At 40.0% G+C, this 22,348-nt stretch overlaps 1 protein-coding gene across 18 annotated transcripts in view; it reads left to right on the plus strand.

Annotated features, from left to right (window-relative positions):
• Positions 1–1,673: 1,673 nt before the first annotated feature.
• The window catches only part of ITSN2 (intersectin 2), a 134,485-nt gene continuing 113,810 nt past the window's right edge, over positions 1,674–22,348 (plus strand). For 6 of the 18 annotated variants that reach the window (XR_011526658.1, XM_070574289.1, XM_070574292.1 and 3 more), the window contains exon 1: positions 2,703–3,152. The gene's annotated coding sequence lies outside the window, so the exon portion shown is untranslated. The other 12 variants (XM_070574291.1, XM_070574295.1, XM_070574303.1 and 9 more) reach the window with 6 other exon arrangements.

Here is a 22,348-nt window from a genome sequence, read left to right on the forward strand (position 1 = left end):
GTGTGGCTTGCCAAGCAGTGCCATGTCTGCACCCAGGATCTGAACAGGTGAACCCCAGGCCACCAAAGTGGAATGTGCACACTTAACCACTGCGCCACCGGCCCGGCGCCCAAACTAAGAGAATTTGTAGCTAACAGGTCTGCACTAGAAAAAACACTAAGGAACTAAGAAGTTCTTTCAGTTGAAGGGAAATATTGACAGATGGAAACTCAGATCAACAGCAAAGAAAGAAGTGCACCAGAAATTATAAATATGATCTGGGCAAATTTTGTTATTGTTGTTGCCCCTTTCCTCTTAATTTCTTTATAAATTATTTGTGTATAGCATTGTCTTGGGAGATTTATTACTAATACAGGTATTACATAAAATATGAGCTCCAAGTTTTCAAAGCCTTCCTACTCTATAAGATAATGTATTTATCTTATGAGACGCTTTGAGTCTGAAATTGCTTCTGTCCTCTATTCTAGCCTCTTCCCACCACTATGGGTTTGTTTTGAGGGTAGGCTAGGTACGAATGGGGTGAAAGATGGAATCCTTGAAAATTAACAGAAAGGGAAATTGATAGAACACGGGGTATATATGGTTGAAGGGAGGATCAGTGCAGGGAAAGAAAACAGACTGAGATTAAACACTCCCATGGTAAAAGCTAGGGAACAGTCCTAAGAATCTATCCTAAATTGTGGCAGAACTAGAGGAGGAGAAATGTAACATACCTAGTCCCTTCCCTGACCTCGCGACCTTTCACCCTACAGAATTCCTAATCTTCTTTAGACTTGACAGGTATCTTATATGTCTTAAGTAGGACTTAGCTCCCACACATATCTGATCTCCAGTTGGTGCTGAAGTTGAAAAAGAGGTGGTGGAATTGGGGACATACTAAGGAGAGAAATTACGAGCATGTCCTAAGAGGAAGTCAAAGAACTGGGATGGTGGATGTATCACCTACGGGAAACATAAATACTGAAAGAGTAGGATAGGATGGACAAATTGTCCTTAAAGTGTTACCAATTTCACCTCACTCCGGTGGGACTCCGACCCACATTCGGACGGAGCATGTTAGGCTTGTTCTGAGCAGGGTTGTGGTTAATGTTTTATGGGGTCGGCGGGCCGGGTAACAAAAGTTCTGAATCGGACCCTGGGATATAGTTCTTTTAGTGCTTGGGCTACTGTAGGCTCCCAGTTGCATAAAGGATCCCAATTTCCATCAGAAGTTGTTAGCTTTTTGGTTTATTTTAGGGAGACTTTTTAAAATGTTTTTTGCTCTTTTACACATTCCTTTCTAAAAACTTCATTTTTGTCTTGCAAAGGATTTGGCTCCTCTTTCAGAAACAAAGAGGATTCAGGGTGAATTGCACCAGGTCCAGAACCCAGAAAAGCAAATGACATTGATCAAATGATGGGAGAGAAACGGAGACTGGCTATCTGCCTACAGGAATTAAAAATAGGTTTCACCTTCCAGGCCAACTCTCTGGAGCACTATGTTGAGAACGATTCCCAGGCTTAGGCTGGAAAGGGAGTACCACAATTAATTGGTGATGTCTACTGTGGGAATGAGACCACGTGCTCAGGGGGGCTACTCCTAGCTTGGGTGGTTTGTCTGCAGATTGACTGGTCCCCAGTAGATAAGGGACCTCCGAGACTACTACAAAGGAGTCAGGCTACTCTGTGTCACTGAAGCTCAGGACCTGTCTGTCAGGTCTTGGTCAGGTCCCAATCGAAGGGTTAGGAAAAACACTGCGTGTGAGAGCGGGAAAAGCCTGTTTATCACCATTGATGTTTGCTAAGTTCCTCACCTAAGTTGGTGGGCCAGCTCAGATAGGCCCGGGCTTCGGCGCCATCCCTCTCAAGCCAGCCTTGCTACCTTCCCCTGCCCCAACAGGTAAGGAATGGTTTGCTCTGCATGCATTTCTGCTTTACCAACACAAGTCACGGGGATGTGCTTTGCACACGGGCCCAGCCCCCACTCTGCGTCCCAATCCAGCAGAATTCTTGGGTCTTGGACGCCCATTTTGTTATGCCCACTGACTCCTCCTCTAAACCTCAACTAACAGAAAGCCTTTTTCCTGAAGCCACGCTGTGTCAAGGGCGCGCCCTCAGCCCTCGGTCTCCGGGGGGTGACTTGAGTTGAAATCTGGTCTTTTGTGAGGAGAGCAGGGGCTGGAAGGGGAGAAAAAAAGATACCGAGGCGCAGCTTCATCTGTCAGGGGGCTATGGGGTGGGAAAGAGTGTGCAGCTCCCGCAGGCCTCCAGGCAGGGGACTTTGGGGGGAGAGGGTGGTCTTCTTCCTGCCCTGTGAGAGTAGTGGGGGAGCTGCTCCCGTGTGTGGACGAGGTAGGGAGACCCGTCTTGCTGGGCTTTTCTGTTTGTTTTGGAGGAGGGTGAGGAATGCTGAATGCATGACGGCTGGGTATGGTTAGTCCGTCTGGGGGACCTGGGGAGGGTCCCAGAGGCCGGCAACAGACCCGTGAGCAAGGGTGGGGCCATCCTTCTCCGCCCCCCTCCCCCTCCCGGGGACTCCGTGCTCCCAGATCAGCGAAGAAGCCGTAGGGAGGGCGAGGGCTGCGGCGAGAGCCCCAGGTGGGGTGCCGAAGGGACGCGCCGGCCACCGCTTGCCCCTTTCCAAAAAGAACCAGCGGGGTCCTCTGTGGCAGGAAACGCACCACCCACCCTCAGCATGTCACCTCGGGGAGGAGGAGCCAGGTGGGTCGTCGCAGCTCCGGGAAGGGCTGCCAGGTCCGGGGCTTCGGGGCTTCCCCGAGGGGACAGCGGCGCCCTTGGGCCAGGCCCGCGGGGTCCGGTGCCCGGGGCTGTGGATGTGAGGAGCCGCACCCGGGCCCACTGCGGGCTCCCGAGGGCGGGCCGTCGGTGCCCGGCAGCGGGCGGGCGGGCGGGTCGTCAGCTGCCCGGCGCGTCGCCTACCTCCCCGCCCCCCGGCTTCCTGCGGAGGCCGCGGCCGCCATGTTGTTGTGGGGCTGAGGCGGCGTCGCGGACCTGAGCGGCCGTGACAGGCTGCGCAACAGGTTCGCTGTCGGCGGCCCAGCGACGACCCGGCCGCGGCGGCCGAGCAGGGTCTCCGGCGTGCGCCCGCGCCGCTGCTGCCGAGGGCCGCGGGGTCGCGCCGTGACGTGCGGGAGGCGCGGCGGGGGCGCCAGGTGGGTGACGGCGCTCGCTCGGCGGGGCTGCCGCAGGGCGCGGGCAGGTGCGGGAGGCGCCGCGGCCGGGCTGGGAGGCGGCTGCGCGCCCCGGGCGATGCGGACGCGGCCTCGGGAGCGCGGGCGGCCCCCGACCTAGGCCCTTGGCACTCTCGGCGGCGCCGGGCGGAAACCTGCGGCGCGGGGTTCCTGCCCCCGCGGCGGGGCCAGGGCGGACGCCGAGGGGCCGGGCCCGGGCTGCCCCTTCCCTGCGGCCGAGCCCGAGCCCCCGCCCTCTTCTGGCAGGTGCGGCCGCCGGGGGCGGCGTGGCCCCTAGCTTTCGGGGTGCCTGCCGAAGAGAGCCTTTAGGGACACCCGCACGCTTCCTCGGGGACCTATTCTCTTTTCGCGGAGTTGGTTTTCCTTCTCGGTCATGGTCGGTGGGGAATGTCAGGGCAGCCGCATCCCGGTGCGTCAAAGTGGCCCGAGTCACGAGGGGCCAGTGGGCGGATGCTCGGCGTCCAGCGCTCGCGTGAAACCAAAGTTGGGGAATGTTACAGCTTGACTTAAGCATTAGCGACTTCCAGGGTGTCCAGGAAGCACGGAAAGATGTAATCTCTTAGGCCAGAAGAGTATCCTTTATTTACTTATTACTATATATATTTTTTAATTTAAAGACGGCTGCATGTGCGTACCGATTGGGTAAACCGAGGCTGAAACTGCAGGTGGCTTTTCATTCTGTGAAAAGATGCTGTATTGGGATTTATTAGCCATGTGCTTTATCGTTGAATGATTGCTGGTGGCAAGTATGCTTCATTTGAGACTTTTATTAATTATCAACTAGGTATATTTTTGATAGTTCCAACCACTTTGTGATAGAAATTAAGGTTAACACAAAAATTATTGCTTTACTAAATGCTCTAGTTTGTTTTTACTAGTGTTTACTTGCTTACCCAGAATAGGCGAGGTGTGACTTGAAATTTTGTTGTTTTAGTCAGCTTAATTTAGGTGGCGTAGACTCTGTAGGTTAATCTTCTTAAGTCTCTCAAGAAAATTAATTGCCTCTTTCCCTGTGCTGGTTTGCTGGGTTGTAAATCAGTGATAAAACCTAAACGCAATTTAGAAACATCATGTAAAACCTTTACATATTTTAGTAATGGTGTCCCTCGAATTTTAAAGATACTAGCACCTCTGATGTGCACACCTTTAGGTTTCTTTGGCTGTGTCTAGGATTTCCTTGGAATTTCTTTTCTGTTTCCCCAGCGTTCTTGAGATATGATTGACATGTATCCCTTGTAATTGCCAAAGTATGTAAGGTGGAAGTTGTTTTTAAAAGCTTAATTCATGAACAAACAGAATTTCATGTTGAAGGACATGGAAAAATGTGCATTGTTGCTGTTTTAATATATATTAATGAGCAGGTGAAAAGCTTATGTGTTTTACCCTTTTATGCATGTAATTATTCCCTTTGCTCACCTTTACAATGAAAGGTAGATTTGTCTGAGAAAACTTGACCTGTACTGAATTATTGAGCAGGGAGGTACTACTGTGAGTTCAACATACCTCAAGGCTAAAATCCTGATCTCTCGTGAATATGAAGGAATGTGTTAGGCATGTTCTGGGATTGGAATTATAGTTTTTAGAAATTTATATTTTCACAAAAATAGAATTGTATGAGGAACCTCTATAGACCCATCACCCAAACTCAGCAGCTTTCAAGATTTTCTTTATCCATCTCTTTTTCTTTCTTTCTTATTTTTATTTTTTGGTCATTTCACCCTATATACTTAATGTAGTTCCTTTTAAAAAAAATGGAAAATTTCTTACATGACCTTCTGATTTTTATTTTTAACACATCTTTAGAGTTTCACAAATTTCCATCTTTCTGGTAAGACAAAAAGAACATTTATTGGCTATCTCTTTCAACTACTTTCTACGGTATTAAAATATATTTACCATGGTTGTGATGTATTGAGCACTTAGTACATACTAGGCCCTGTGCTGTTTACATAATCATTTAAAGCTGGAAATGACCCTGTGAGTAGTTATTTTCTTCCCATCAAATAGATAAGTGAAATGTTAACCTGGAGGTTATTGGACTACTCTAGGTCTCTGAGCAGTAAGTACAAGAGCCAGGTTTCAAATCAAGATCCTTCTAACTTCAGTACCTGTGTCCTTACTTGGTACACTTAATCTCGGTTCAGAAATTAAAAACAAGAAATAGTCCTTTGGGCATTCAGTAAATATTTGTTGAGTAAATGAATGAAAGTATATATTAGTCCATTGATAAGTCACTAGCACTTTTATATACTGTACTTACTTGTAAAGCATTTATATTCACAAGTTCCAGAAATGATTCAGAATAAACTAATTACATTACTAAAGCGTGATATATTTATTACCATCTAACAGTGCATTTGCTTGTTTTTTTTTGTATTCTGGTATTTTCAATACTTTATGGAAAAATTTATAGAATAACTTTTTGAAGAAAGGCTAAAAAAAGGTAGACTTTTTTGATGTGCTAATCAAGATGACGGCAAGATTCCAAGTGTGAAGTGGAAAATAAGAATGTTTAGAATTATTCTGTAAGTGAATAGCTCTACAGATGAAGATAGATCAGAAATGCTGTATTTTTTACTTGAGTTCGTTTTTGACTTTGCAGCATCCTGTAACTACAGAGCACAGTGACTAACGTTAGCGTCCTGTTGGGTAGAGTGTGCATGTAAGTGTTCTTGAGAAGGAGGAACTGAACTGGACTTAAAGGATCTGAAGGCAGAGAGGAAGTGGGGGAGGAGGGGAGGAAACTGAGCCGAAATAGGACGGTGAATACATCAAGAAATAATGTATTTTTACAACTCTTAAGAGGGCAGCATATTTCACTTGCAAATGTATAACATTTGGAGAGATTCACGTAGAAATAATTTAACAGCTATATCAGGGCGCTGGATGGTTTATTTACTTGAGGAGCCATTCAGCACTTGTTTTGATAGACGTTTAGGGATCTATTACCAGACGGTAGACATTTAACTTGTTTTATTTAAGCAACTGTTTTGTTTTCTAAATCATTTTATTCACTATCGCATATTCATTTTAGAAACAATATATGTGGTTAAATAAAAATTTCATTTATTTGCATCATAACTGTAGTAGATAAGAGTATAGGCTTTCAAGTTAAACCTCCTGCTCCTAGCTCCAACTCCAAATAGCTGTATGGCCTTGGGCAAGTTATTTTAACTCTCTAAGATTCTGTTTCCTCATCTGTAAAATGGGGATAAAAATAGTACCTATCTCATAGTGTTGTTGTATGTAATATAAGGTGCTTAGCACAGTGACTACAGCTTATATAAGTGCTTAATAAATAAATAAATAAACAAACAAATGTTTTCTATTGTTATTCCAACTTGCTTCAACGAGGAATTTCAAATTAAACTAGCTTAGTCTTTTTTTTTTTTTGGTCTTTTTACCCAGTGACTGGAAAAGAAATTAGCTTTTTTGCCCTTAATTTTTAATCGTAACATCAAAACAATCCACGTAAGAAGGCTGGAAAATAGAGTATGTAGAAGAACTGACTTATAGTCCCATCTCCCAACAAAGAATCTGCCTATTAGTCCCCTTAATTTGGGGGGACAAGAAACCCAAAAAACATAGCCTACAGGAAGAAAACATTCTATATCGGCAAAAGAAACTACTGTTTTGGATTATCACTTCAAAGTCTTTGAATCCAAGTGCTTAAATAGCTTCTACTTAGCAGTGTGAGGAGTGCTTGAATAGTGTGAGGTCGATAATGGGAAAGAATGGTCGAGAATGGTCTGTTATGTCAAACTGCAGAGTCCACATAGATAGGAGCCAGTGGGGTTTGCTCTGACAGTCAGGAGTACACTGATAACTGTTGCTTTATCATTTCATTTTTGCTTGAACACACTGGCATAGGTATTTGCATATTCTACTCACCACCCTACCACTCCTCCTTCACACTTAAGAATGACTGCTTAAATACAAGAATTAAGTAGGTCAAGTTAATAAATTTTACAACTTATGTAACATTTGGTGACTTTACTTTTCAGTGAGCATGAAATACTTTTTGATGAGTATTAGTGAGAACTTCAAGATTAATGAAATTTGCCTAGAATGATGGGGACTAGGAATGCATGTGTAGCATCCCTTTTCTAACTTTGAATTAAGTCCTGAAAACCGGAGTGGTAGAAGAGAAGCCATGGTTAAGACTTGAGATTTAATTTCCATTTACCTTCTCACTAGAAGCATTTTAGGCTTTCCCTCTGCTAAAGTTCCAGTGAAATGCCTGTAAATTGATTTTGTCTTGCTTGCAGAGACAACCTCTGTTGGAAGGCTTTACCTGACCGCCTCTTCTTCCTTCTGGCATCTGGTCCTCATTCCTTGATTCTGAGTTGGAGTTTTTGCCTCCTCCTTCCACCATCCTAGCTCCTACATCCAGGATCCAGGGTTCCACTGGGTCCCAGAGAGCTGAGTCACTTGGGTGATTGAGATGGAGAAAGCCATTTAGGTTAGATACAGGTAACCCAAAACTTTCTGAACACTGCTCTCCAGTCCCTGAGTTTACAGTCTTTATAGCATGGTGGCAATCCCATCTTGAAAAAGCATATGCTACGTGCGGCTCCCCCTTAAATACATCTTTGCTGTTGCTTTCCTCACTAGGTTGACTGTGTCATCTTTGCCTTTCTAGGGTCTTCAATGGAAAAAAAAGTCTTTTTTTCCCTCTCCTTTTCTGCCAGCCTTAACTTCCTTTTCTTTATTCTCAATCACCATCTTTCCTCTTTAAAAAGTTAAATGCAACAGAAGTTACTCATAATTCATGATATTGAAGTCATTATTTCATCTAACAAACATTGAGTGCCTGCCTGCCAGGAACTGGCCCAAGCACTGAGCATGTGAGCAGTGAACAGAATTCACAAAACCCCTGCCCTTATGCTGTTTGTATTCAAGAAGGGGGAGGAGAGACAATAAAATGTCTAGAAGTTAGAATTGGCTAAGTGCTATGGAGAAAAGTAAGACAGGAAATGGGGGTAGGGAGTGTGTGCACAGGTGAGTGGGGGTGATTGAGAGAAGTAAATTTGCCTTATTCAAAATTATTATTAAGGAATTCAAGATTGGGGAAGGATTATTGTGCACATTTTATGAGTAAACAATAATATTTCAGGTCATTGTATTTAATGTTTATTATTTTAGTATTACTATTGGTTTGCGCTCAGCAGATCTCTGAATATTTCTATTTCCAAGTAACTTAAGCTAGAAAAAGAAATCTCAGGCATAACATGAGCCTAGAGCAGAGATTTGTCAAATGGTTTAGAATAGATACCTTGACTTGATTTTTCCTAAAAGTCCTATATTGTGTTTGTTGTTTAATTCTATACTTCATACTATTTTTATTGTGATGAGTAGTATACGTTCCTTGTGGAGAATTGGAAAGCCAGAGGGAAATTTAGAGACGACAGTAATAGTCACTAATAATCATATTACCCAGAGAAATGTTCAGTGTTAGTATTTTGGTAGATCTTCTAGAAATTTTTCTCTGCAAAAAATGGAATTGTGTTATATACTCTACTATGTAACCTGCTTTTTAGATTACTAGCATTTATAAAAAACATGGTTCTATTTTTATTATGTATTTATAATATAACTTTTATTGGCTAAATAATATTACCCTGCTGCTACTGAATGTTAATAATGTCTAATATTTATTGAGCATTTACTATATCCTAGTTACTTTTGAGACACTTTGCATATTTTTACTCATTTAGTCCTCAGCCTCTCTATAATAGCTGTTCTATTACTAATTTTACTGTTGAGAAAATTGAATAAGGACAGGTGTAATAATTTTCCCAAGATCTCATAGCTAATAAGTGGTAGACAAAGGATGTGAACTTAGTCTGACTCTACATCTTGCACTCATATCATCTCATTCTTCTGTAACATTAAGGTAGTTTATAAATTTTGTTGTTATTATTTTAAATTGTGCCACAGTTAACATTTGTGTAACCATATCTGTGTCCACATCTAAAATTATTTCCTTAGAATGAATTTCTAGTAGTTGTAGTAGTATTGGGTCAAAAGATGTGGACACTTCCTAAGGCCCATGAAATGTATTGCCAAATTATTTTCTAGAAAAACTTGTCAGTATCAAAGTGTTCTACCAAGTGAAACCAGTCCTGTTCCCCACATCCTCAGAAACACTGGGTCTCTTTTTCTAAATCTGCTAATTTGATAAAGACCACTTTGCTTTAATCTTTCTTTTTCTGAATATGAATAAAGTTATACTTAAAAAGGTTTTTTTTCTTCTATGAGAAATATTTGTCTCTGCCTTTTTCTCACTTCATTGGCATGTTCATCTTATTTATTTCTAAGAATTCTTTATATATTAAGAATAGTGACTTTGCCATATAGATGTACATTTTTCCAAATTTGTTTCTTAGTTTTGTTTATGGATTTTTAGAATGGTAATGATAGTAGCTCATGTTTACATAGTACCTCCCATGTATAGCACTATTCTAATTCATTATATTTATTAACTCACTTCAGTTTTATGGCATTCCTGTGAGGTAGGGGCTATCATTAGACCTGTTTACAAAGTCCTCTAAAATTGTCATTTTAATTCTCAAAAGATTTTTTCCTGTGTCTTTGCACATTTCTGTTCCCAATTCCTAAAATCTCCTTTCTTCCTCCTAGCCTACGGGGTGGTACCTATTGTTCGTTTCTTCAGCACTCAGTTTAGGAGTCATTTCCTCTGGGATTGCTCATCTAACAACTTTCTAGTTCCCTAAGGCAAAATTAGGTGCCCATCTTTTGTCCTTTCTGTATACCTATAGCACTTATCTGGAATTCTAACTTTTGGTCTTATTCTTCTATAGTCCCTGCTCTAATACATCTTATACAGGTCGTATACATCTAATGACTCGGGTAAATATTTGTTGATTTGAATTAAAGGTGCTCAGGGTGATGTTGGTGATACCAAGAAGGGAATTAACCTTCTAAGTATATAAAATAGACAAACTTCTGCAGAGGAAGTAACACTGGAATTGGGCTTTCTAGGCCAGGGGGGAAGGAAGGTGAAAGGGAGGGGCCCAGAGACTAAAACTGAGTGAAAACAGACGTGGAAATTTCCCGTTCTGGGAACAGCAAGTTGTTTAGAGTGGTTTTGAAGATTATTAACCTTGCCTGTGGGAAAACCTGATGAAATAAATTTCTCTTTGACTCCAGGATAGCTTGTTTAATGTTCCGAATATTTGAATCTTCCTTCTAGATCTCTTCTGTAAAACAGGGTTCAATTTCTCTTCTGACTTTACCCTTTTTCCAGTGTAATGGGGGAAGTTGGAGGGCCCTAACGTAATCTTGGTGGGATTCTGGAATACCTGGGGAAGTTTGGTGAATTGGTTGGGTAGGCCCACCAGCAGCCTTTGCCAGAAGCCAGAGCCTTAGGGGAGAGAACAGACGCTGAAGCTTTTGTCGTTGGAGGCTTCAGTTCCATTCACACCTTTCCCTGGCTGTTAACACATTTGATTAGTTTAGACCTCAACTCCTTTTCTCTCCAGCCTGCCTTTCTGTTCTAGCTTTGATCAAAGACATTCTTCTCTTAATTTGCTAGTTTAATTTTGAGGTATACCGACTGCCGGTCTGTAAGAAGAATGAGTGAGCACTTTATTTATTAACAATATAATTTATTTGTCATTTAACGTAGATATTTTCCAAATGCTTTTCCTCCTTAAATTTAACTTTGTTTCTCATTATGTAACGGTTTTTTTTTCATTGTGAGAATAACACATGCCGACTGAAGAAAATCTGTAACAGAAGAAAAGAAGTAGGAGAGAAAAGTCATTCCAAGTCCACCAGCCAATGACAGCCACATTTGGGTGTCTCCCACTCACCTGTCTTTTCTTTTTGTTTGTTTTTACATGTATATTGGTGTACATGTTTTACAATACAATGTTGTAGTTAGGAACATGGCTTGTGCTGTCTGATTGGAATTTAGGTCCAGTTTAGCCTTTTAGTAGCTTTGTGAGTGTAACAATCTCAGTAAGCCTCAGTTTTCTCCTCTTTAAAAAGTTGAGAGGCCAGCCCCATGGTCGAGTAGTTAAGTTTGCGTACTCCGCTTTGGTGGCCCAGAGTTTTGCTGATTCGGATCCTGGGTGCGGACCTGGCACCACTCATCAGGCCATGTTGAGACCTACAATTAGAATATACAACTATGTACTGGGGGGCTTTGGGGAGAAGAAGGAAAGAAAAAAGAAGAGATTGGCAACAGATGTCAGCTCAGGTGCCAATCTTTAAAATAAATAAATAAATAAATAAATAAATAAGATTTCATAATTTTATCCATAGGGTTGTTATGAGGTTGAAGAGATAATGTACATTGAGTGTGACCATCCCATAATCAGTTCTCCGTAAGTGTAACAGTAGTCCTCAGGCCTGTCTTTTGGTTGGTTTAGCTAGGGCTGCTGCTCTGGGCTGTGTTTGGAGGGAAGGAGTGGATCAGGGTACTGTATCTTTTTTTCCTGAAATAATTAAAATTCCGTTTCAAAAAAATGTTTTTGACATTCTCAAGGGGCCTATGAAAATTTTTACAGTGAAGCCTTCTTTAAAGTGTTATTTATCTTGGGCCAGCCCCACAGTTGATGAGTGACCCTGGACTTCAGACCCTCCTAGGATGGCCCTGATAATGATGATATTGATGATAATAAGATAACAATGATAACATGTAAAGACCTGAGTGTAAGGCTTGGCATTTGGTAAGTATTCAGTGATTGTGGGCTGCTATTATTATTTTCATAATGATACATGCACATTTATATTATATCATAAATTTTAAATTATAGGAACATAACCAGTTTCCATGTTGTTACATGGTCAAGCTGAACTTGTTTTTTTAAAAAATAGATTTATTGAAATGTAATTCACATATCATTATGAATTTAAGGGGCAGCATAATGCTTGGCTCAGTTCATTCTCCCATTGTTGGACACATTATTTGCAATTTTTTTCTATAATAACTAAACTGCAGCAAATATCTTTATTTACACTTTATTTAAAATATCACATTTATTATTATTTCCTTATGACAGATTTCCGGAAGTGAAATTATTGGCTTATTAGGTATGAACATTGGTAGGATTCTTGCTGTATATTTTCACATTGCCTTCTGAAGAGCTGCACTAGTTTGTGCTCCCGTGAGCTGTGTCTGCAGCACTCACTTCTTCTCGCTTTTGCTAGCCTTGAGTAATAGCTAAGGTTTGTTTTTTTCTAAACATTTGTAAGGAGAAGCAAAACAAAACTTCATTTGCATTTTCTTGATTATTGGCAATATTAACATTTATTATCCAGTTTTATTTCGTCTTTCAAAAATTATCTATTTGAGGTCTTAGTATTTTCATTAACTATTTTAATAGCTCTCTGTACATTAAAAATATTGACTATCATGTTTGTTGTGGTTTTTCTTCATTTGTTTATCTTTTAATTTTGTTTTCAACAGAAATTTAAGATATTAAATAGATGAATCTGTTTATTTTTTCCTTTGTGTTTTCTTAAATGGCTTCAAAACTTAGAAACTTATCGTTGTTTCAAAGAGGTGATATTTTACTTGAAAGTTAAGCTTCTATGTGAATTTTTTCCCTCTGTACTTCTTATTCAAGTCAAGTAAATAGTTTTGCTTTAATATTTAGTCCTGATATGAGACAGAAGAGAATACGCCAAATAACCGACTTCCCTCGCCCTCACCTTACAGCAGTCCAGGCTGAGTCACAGCTATCTTAGGTGTTGTTTTCCCATTTGTGTAGGTGAATTCTCTTGTTCAGAGTTGTTGACTAATTCTTCTAAAATTGGTTAAATTTAAATCTTCAGTATTATTGGAGTACTAACTTCTTCAGTCTTAGTTTACCATTCCTGTTCTTTTATGCCCTCTCAGGTTATTGGTTGATTCTTTCTAGGCTAAACTTAGCATTTATAAAAGTCTAAACTTAAAATTTATATTTAAACATCTTAAGATACTAAGTTGCAGAACTAGAACTAAGAACTAAGTTTGTACAGAAAAAGTCTTCTTTTTTGAAGCTTCTGAGTGTCAACCTGCATTGTGTATTTGGGGCCCTAAGTCTCTAGGTAGAAATGATAGTAACCTTTTTCTCAAATATTGATTAAAGTGAGAAAAACATGTCTTTTTTTAGTTAGTAATTGCTAAAAACTGTACCAATTCAGTGAAATCAAGTTAACTATTGTAGGTGAAAATAATGTTGAAATAACAGTAGTAATAGCTATCATTTATGAGCACCTTCTATGTGCCAGATGCTTTACAGATGTGATATCTAAGCCTTAAAACAGTCTGGCATTTAGGTACAGTTATCTGCATTTGTAGGTTAGGAAATTGAAGCCCTGTCTTATGGAAGTCCACAAAGCTAAGGAGTGACTATACTGGGATTTGGACTCAAGTTGGTTGATCTGTTTTCAAAATTCAAGTTCCGGTCTATTAGCCTGCTTGTCCTCAGTGCAGTTGAAAGAATGCTATCTCTCAGAGTCCAAGGGTTTGTGTTTAGTAAAGGATATTTTAGTCCTTGGCTGACTGCTGGGCACTAGGTATATGAAGATGAAGAGACATTCACAGGAACTCACAGTGTAACAGAGGTGGGCAGGCATGAGAACAAAAGTTACAACTAGGTGGCATGTAGTTTAATGGAGATATATACAAGATGAAAGGGGAATTCTGAGGCAAAGAAAGCTCTAAGTGGGTGTGTCGTTGAGAAGGTGGGTAATTCCACAGGTTCAGAGAGGGGGGCATAGGAATAAGATGGAGTGGAGGGGGAGGGAGAAGGTATTCCAGTGCTGGAAAAGTAGATAAAGGATAGACCCTAAAACATTTTGTATGCTATGTGAAGGAGATAAGATTTTTTTCATAACAGCTTTATTGAGATACAATTCATATACCATAAAATTCACTCTTTTAAAGTTTACAGTTTTGTGGTTTTTAATATATTCACAGAATTGTGCAACCATCACCACTATCTAACTTCAGAACATTTTTATCATTTCAGAAAGAAACCCGTATACACATTAGCAGCCACTCTCCATTTCCCACCAACACTGCTAGCTCTAGGCAACCACTAATCTTTCTGTCTCTGAATTTGCCTATTCTGGACATTTCATATATATGAGGACATACAATATATGGTCTTTGTGACTGGCTTCTTTCACTTACCATAATGTTTTTAAGGTGCATCCATGTTGTAGCATATATCAGTAATTCATTCTTTCTTATGGCCAAATAATATTGTACTATATGGATTTTGTTTATCCATTCATCAATTGATGGATATTTGGGTTGTTTCCACTTTTTGACTGTTATGAATAATGCTGCTGTGAGTGTTTGTGTACAAGTTTTTGTGTGGGCATAGGTTTATGTTTTCACTTCTCTTGGTCTCATACCTAGGGGTGGAATTGCTGAGTTATAAGGGAACCTATGTTTAGCGTTTTGAGGAACTGCCAAAGTGTTTTCCAAAGCAGCTAAACCATTTTACATTCCTGCCAGCAATGTATGAGGAATCCAATTTAGGAAATTAGATTGGTGAGCTGTTACATAGAATCACAGTGGAAAAATGGTTGAAAATTATTGGGTTAGATTGCTGCTTCCCTAGTATGGTATCAAGACACCTGCTAGGTCAGGAAGCTTTTCCTGATGAATGAAACCAAAATGGAAGTCATTTCCTCAGTTCTGAGGGGCTGTTGCTGTTCCATTCCCATAGTCTTTGAATTTTATGTAATAGTATGGTCTACTTACTGATAATGTGAGTTATTAAGTGTTACTGAAATTTCCTGTTCATAAACTAAAATTAGACAATTTCTAGATCTTACTGAGGGATCTAATTTAGTTTTCCTGTAAGAAATCCTTTAGCTATACAATGCTTTGGCAGCATTTAAAAATTCCTACTATGCGCACTCACGCTCAGATGGATACTATTTTCAGTGCATCATTTTTGTTTTGAGTTTGATGTGGTTCCAAGCGCTGCTATTCTTGAATTAATGTAATTTTAGAATTAATGTTAGATGTAATTTTGTTGACCATTTTGCTCTTGTGTAATTGTTGCATTCTATAATTATTTTTAAAAATTGTTTATTGAAGTGAAGTTGACATACATTACTCTAATTCTTCATCATGGAGTTATTTTTCTACTGAAAAATGGGAGCAGATGGGTAGATTGGATCTATTGTCCCACTTAGGTGGGCCATGGTTACCATAGTTTGAGAATGAATGGATTACATAATTGGAAGGACTCTTTCCCACTCCGGTATCTTTTAAATTTTTAAATCTCAATTTAAAGAATTAACTCTCAAAATTAAAGAATTCAGATTGGTGAAGAGAATTTGTAAGTTTGTGACTTGAGGTGTTTGGGGGAAGAGAGACCTTGCTTTGGTTAGGTGTTGCTGTTCAGTGACAGATATTTTCTGGATACACTGTTGGTTTTAGTGTGACTAAATTCATGTCAGAATATCTCTATTTTGTTCTTTCCTGGTAATTTTTCTCCCTGTCAGATCTTGGAGTTTGCTTTTAAAAATCCTCATTGCACATTTATTATTTTATATTCACTTTCTCAGATGATTGGAGTGTTCTATGTAAGAGCATTATTTTTTGCTACAGTGATGGCATGCTTTACTTACAGTAGGCAATGGATGAATGCTCCTTTGTCCATTGGCTACTAGTTTGATTTTCTTTCCTTTGCTCTCTTATTCTGTTCATGTTTTGGTTGAGATGGGAAACTGTCAGTCACAAATGGAAGCTGGTCCCTTGCAGGCTGGGGTGTGGCATCAGTTTAGATACCAGTCTCTTTAGGCCTCTGTGGTAGTGTGGTGAGGAGTGGATAGTACTGGATATAGCATGGCTGGTCATCTCATGATTGGTCATCTCAGTTTAATATTTTTGGTAAAATAGATTTGTTATTGAACATTGTTCATAGTAGACTAAAAAATTGACAAGGGCAAGACTCTGGGTAATATTGACTATTGGGTTAAAAGATGGCATGGTATAATACTATTGATCTTAAATAGATAGCCTGTTATTTCTCCAGCAAAAATGGGTTTATTGGAGATCAGCAAAGAATTGCAATCCTGGGTCTGCAGCCATGGTGAGCTGTGTGCAAGGACCCCAGCAGCAAGGGGGGAGAAACTCTTTTATAGAGGGGAAGAGAAAGTTGGGAGGGCTATTGTGAACAAGGAGCCCGTTGGAGGAATTGAGAGGTGGATGTCTAGTAGCTTTTCATTGGTGGAATTGTGATGGCCTCTCATTGGCTGAACTTCTTGCCCTTCAAGAAGAGGAAGTCTTTCTTCTTCCTTTTGGGCTCTGCTATGGACATAGGGCATGAGAGCTCCCACTTTGGATCTCCCTACTCCAATTTAATGAGCTTTCTGTTTATTAATTTGACAATACAAAAGTATGTTTGGTCTTTGTCCCTGGTTCCTGGCACAGAGCTCCTAAAACCTTTGGAATTTCCTGAGTGAGAGGTATCCTGTTACTTATAATGAGTTCTTTTCTACCACACCTGAGTTTATGCTAATAAAGTGACTTAGGGTAGCCTAGGGTAGCCTAGAGAGCCTCAGGATGAGGCTGGACAACTAGAAAGACCAGGGAAATTAGAGGGTTGGAACTTTCAGCTCCACCCACTGGCCTCCAGGAAGGGGTAGGGGGTGCTGGAGAATTGAGCTCCATAAATACTCTAGAACAGTGAGATTCAGAGAGCTTCCAGCTTGGTGAATACATTAAGGTGCTGGGTGGGTGGCACAACTGAAGAGGGCGTGGAAGCTGCACGCCCTGCCTCCCCATACAGTGCCATATGCATCTCTTCCATTTAGCTGTTCCTGAGTTGTGTACTTTATAGTAAAGCTGTAAATGTAAGTTAACTGTTTTCCTTAGTTCTGTGAGCTTTTCTAGTAAATTATCAAACCTGAGGAGGGGGTCATGGGAACCCTCAATTTATAGCCTGGTCAGAAGATGGCCCAGGACTGTCACCAGTGTCTGAAATTGGGGCATTCTTGTGGGACTGAGGCTTTAACCTGTAGGGACAGTGATAACTCCAGGTAGTTAGTGTCGGAATTGAAATGAATTGTTGGACACCCAGTTGGTGTTGGAGAATTGGAGAACTGGTTTATGTCAGAAAATACCCCAGAGATGGCGTTCCTGGTTTTTGAAAAGCAAGTTGTAAGTCTACCGTAAACTTCTGTTTATTGAATTACTGAGGTCTTAATATTTGTCTGTCTGTTTTTAATTGCTTGACATTTTGGTATATGTAGTTCATATGAGATAAAAAAATCCCAAATGGCAACAACAACAACAAAACTTGGAAAATAAAGAAGAGAAAAAAAAATTCACTTACAGTATTTCCAGCTAAGTCAACTATTTTTAGCATATGAATGCTTTTTAATCAGATACATACATATATGTGTGTATATATTTGTGTATATATATATCATTTTTACAGAGTTGTGATCATAGTGTAGATTTTTGTCTACTCAGTACATGGAAGATTTTTTTTTCTATGTTGCTTCATAATTTTCATAAGTTTAATGGCTGTATTTTATCTAGTATGTAGACTTTGATTTGTTAACCACATTCTTGTTTTCAGATGTTTAGGTTGTTTCAAGTCTTTTGCTATTATAAATAAAATTGTGGTGAATATTGTTATTCAGCAAATATATATTGAACATTTACTCTGCCAAACTCTGTTGGGTGCTGGATTCACAAAGATAAGTTTCTTCCGCCTCAAGATGTTTACTTCTAATCCTTGACCTGTGCATATGTAATTTTGAATATTTGCATCCGATATTTACATTGTATTTTTTAAAAAATTTACATTATATTGTAAACATTACCTATCTACTGTAGCCTTCAAATTATCATTTGTAATATGTGCATGGTGTTCTGAATGAATATAACTTTATTTTCTTCTTCTTTTCTCTATTGGATAAATTATCTTATTTGTATGTTTTCTAATAGTTATGACACTGTGGTATGCATCTTTGCATTCTATTTTCCTTCACTGGATTATTTTCATAAGACAAAGTTCTATAAATGGTCCAAGTGGGTATTTTGTTTGGATGAATGCTGCCAGATTTAGAGGTACATGTTTTACCTTTACTCTGCCTTAAACTTTCTACTTCTGTGGTATTTACCTTTTTAAAAAAAATTGATATACTTTATTTTTTTTGGTGAAGAAGATTGGCCCTGAGCTATCATCTGTCTCCAGTCTTCCTCTATTTTGTATGTGGGTCACCGCCACAACATGGTCACTAACAAGTGGTGTGGGTCTGCACCTGGGACCTGAACCAGGTCTGCTGAGGCAGAGCGTGCTGAGCTTAACCACTAGACCATGGGGCCAACCTCTGATATAGTTTATTTTTTTGAACAATTTTAAATTTACAGAAAAATTTGTCAACGAAAATAATCCATAACCAATTTATAAATGAAAATTTGGGTGAGTTTATTCTGAGCTGAAATCTGAGGACCATGGCCTGGGGCCTTTCTTCCCAAAGGAAGAAAGGGCACCAAAGAAGTGAGGTATACAGAGTGGTTATATACCCCCATACAGGAGGTTTCACATATGATTGAAATGTCCCTCCCACAATAGTCACAAGATTGCCCTGTTGGCACAGCAGTTGATGGACACAGCAGGTAGTGGGTCTGCTATCTTGGAAGGCGTAGCAGGAGGTAAGTCTATTGTCTTGAGCTGGGTGGTCACAGGTGAGCGCAGCAATCAGTTTCTAGCCTAAGGAAAGATGCTTAATCCTTAAAGAAATGCCAACTTTGGGAGGGGGAGGGAAGTTGCACCTTTAGCTCAAGGGCCTTTTCTCTTGCCATAGGGAATATCTAAAGCAGATATACAATGCACGCTCAACGGCCTCGGTCAGGCCCTTTTGGCAAGACAAGGTCAGGCCGCATTAGGTTTACACAAAATGGCTTCCTCATATACTCCAATATATCCTATTGCTTGCCGTTTTTATTTGTCAAATTGAACAGTTAGTACAGAGTTTCCCATCTACCCCTCCACCCAGTTTCCCCTGTTAACATCTTACATTAGTATGAAGTGTGATACATTTGTTACAATTAATGAATCAATATTATACGTTATTGTTAACTGAAGTCCATACTCTATTCAGTGTTGCTTAGTTTGTACCTAATGTCTTTTTTTTGTTTCAGGATTTCATCTAGGATGCCACATTACGTTTAATTGTCCTGGCTCCTTAGGCTCCTCTTGGTTGTGATGGTTACTCAGACTTTCCTTGTTTTTGATGACTGACAGTTTTGAGTGGTGCTGGTTAGGTATTATTGTAGGATGCTCCTCTATTGGAATTTGTCTGATGTTTTGTTGTGAGACAACCAGCCATGGACTGGGCAGGCAAATCAACCACACATGTCCATTACCATATAAATTTACCAAAATGAATATTTCTTGTATTCCTAAAATATATAAAATTAATATATCATTTAAACTATAACCATAAAGTACCTAGAAGTAAATGAGATAGGACCAGGACTCTACTGAAAGATGCAAAAAGAATAATTGGATAGATGTTCTTTTTTTTTGTTGCTGAGAAAGATTAGTCCTGAGCTAATATCTGTTGCCAGTCTTCCTCTTTTTTTTGCCTGAGGAAGATTAGCCCTGAGCTAATATCTGTGCCAGTCTTCCTCTATTTTATATGTGGGTTGCTGCCACAGCATGGCTGATGAGTGGTGTAGGTCTGTGCTTGGGATCCGAACCTGCTAACCTGGGCCACCAAAGTGGAGCATTCCAAACTTAACCACTTGGCCACAGGGCCAGCCTGAATAAATGTTCTTGGATAAGAAAAGCCAATATTGTACAAATGTTAGTTCTGTTTAAACTGATCCATTAATACAATACTGTTCCACACAAAATTCAACAGTAATTTTTCTGAAATGTAACAAATGATTCTTAGGTTTAGTGGGAAAATAAGCATCTAAGAATAGATGGGAAAATTCTGAAAAAAATATGATAGTGGGAGATAGAGGTTTGAATATTCTAACATATGGTAATTAGAACTCTTAAGACAGGAGTACACAGAAAGACCCACAGAACAGAAATAAATCTAGGCTTATGTGTAAACTTAGTTTATAAGAAAAGAGATGCATTTTAGATCAGTTGGGAAAAGCTGAATTATTCCATAATTGGTCTCGGAAAAGGTGCTAGACATTGTAAGTGGTGATGGTGGTAGAAGAGTGCAGAAAACAATTTAGACTCGCATCTTTCTCTCCATTCCGAAATAAAAATCCAGGTAGATCAAATGTATAAGTTAAAAAAAACCCACTTAAATCATATAGGTACTAGAAGAAAATATAGGATAGTTTTCTGATATGAGACCTGGTATGAGACAGGCCTTTCTTAGTGTGATAGGATACTCAACAGACGTAAAAGAGAAGATGGACAAATTTTGGTATAAAAATAAAGAAGTTGGTATAATAAAAGATGCCTTAAAATTGAAATGCAACAAGCTGGATGAAAAGCATTTACAGCATATATTACAAGTCTGGGAGATGGAAAAAGAGAAGTGTGAAATGGTCATCTAGGAGAGGGGGAGAGCAAATGGATTAAGGAAACATGGACTTGTCAGGTGGTACTTGGGGTCCAGTTGACTTAGTGGTCAAGAATGTAAAGTGAGACCAGTCAGGAACTTAATTTATAGAGTCATGGAATAAGTATAGAGAGTCGAATTTAGTCAGGATTGGGATTTTCCCTGATGTGTAGTATACATGGAGAGAGGAGAGTGAAGTTGAGGGTGTGTACAAGAATTACTTACCATGGTGGACTGTGATATTTAATTTGGGTAAGGAGAGATATTAGGACATAAGGAAGGGGATGTGGGGATATAAGGAAGAATGAGGGACAGTGAAAAGTTGATAAGACCAATAGTTTGTAAGTCCTGGTAGAGTTTAAGAATTGTTGGAGTCAGGGAACTAGAGAGAGTGGACTGTTGACATACGAGCTGGTGAAGGGAGAGTGGGAGGCTTGAAATGGATGACAGAGGAGTACAGTTATTGGTAATAATAAGGCCTAGGGTATAACCTGGGAGTAGATGACTAAGATAAGATGGAAGATAAGATTTTTGGAACACAGGAGGTTGAAGATTTAGAGGCCAGGAAATGGGCAGAATCATCTATGTGGATATTAACATCACCAAGAATCATTATGGGGATAATGTTGGAGAGGGGATAGTGAGCCAGGTATTAAAGCCAGCCAGGAATTACTCTAATGATTGTAGGGAATGACGATGAAGAAGGTGACACAATGGTCAAGTCAGATACGTGAACATCAAAGCTAGTTTTCTTTTCAACTTTTATTATGAAAAATATCAAACATATGCAAAAGTTGAAAGTACAGTGATGACTTACTTACTCTTTGCCTTCATGTATCCATCTACTTTTGTTTTTTTTGGAAGATGAGCCCTGAGCTAACATCTGCTGCCAATCTTCCTCTTTTTGCTGAGGAATGCTGGCCCTGAGCTAACATCCGTGCCCATCTTCCTCTGCTTTACATGTGGGACGCCTACCACAGCATGGCTTGCCAAGTGATGCCATGTCCGCACCCGGGATCCAAACCCGTGAACCCCGGGCCACTGAAGCGGAGCGTGTGCACTTAACCACTGTGCCACTGGGCCAGCCCCAATCCATCTACTTTTTAATTTAATGTTTTTGTATTTTTGTAGGAGCTTTAATTCTTTTTGGAATAAGACAGGATATAAATACATTTCCAAATTCCTTTCCAGAAAGGTTGTTGTGCGAACTTACATTTGTATCAGCTAGGTATTAATATAATACTTATTTTTACAGCTATTGTTGTAGTTCCTTGCATTGTTATTAGCTTTTCGCTATTTCATGTGAATAAGCTGCCCCCTGTTTTCCCAGACCACACTCTTTACTCTGCTTTTGCACATGCTGTTACTTCTGCCTAGAATGTTTTTTCCCATATTCATTCAGGATGTGTTTTGATGTGTAAGGCATAAATTAATTTGAACACAAGCTGCAATGCACAGGTCTGGTTGATTCTTGGGAACTGATTTGCATGTGACCTTCTCTTTTTTGGCTTGAAGAGGAGAGAAATTTGTGCTTAGACACCTGGGGCCCAGGATATCAAAGAGTCTGTTTTCAGCCTTGCCCTTTGGACTGTTGTCTGGACCCAAAGAAAAGAGAGAAAGAAGGGTTG

The sequence above is a fragment of the Equus przewalskii genome, chromosome 14 (genome assembly GCF_037783145.1).
Source record: "Equus przewalskii isolate Varuska chromosome 14, EquPr2, whole genome shotgun sequence".
In the NCBI taxonomy this organism is placed as follows: domain Eukaryota; kingdom Metazoa; phylum Chordata; class Mammalia; order Perissodactyla; family Equidae; genus Equus; species Equus przewalskii.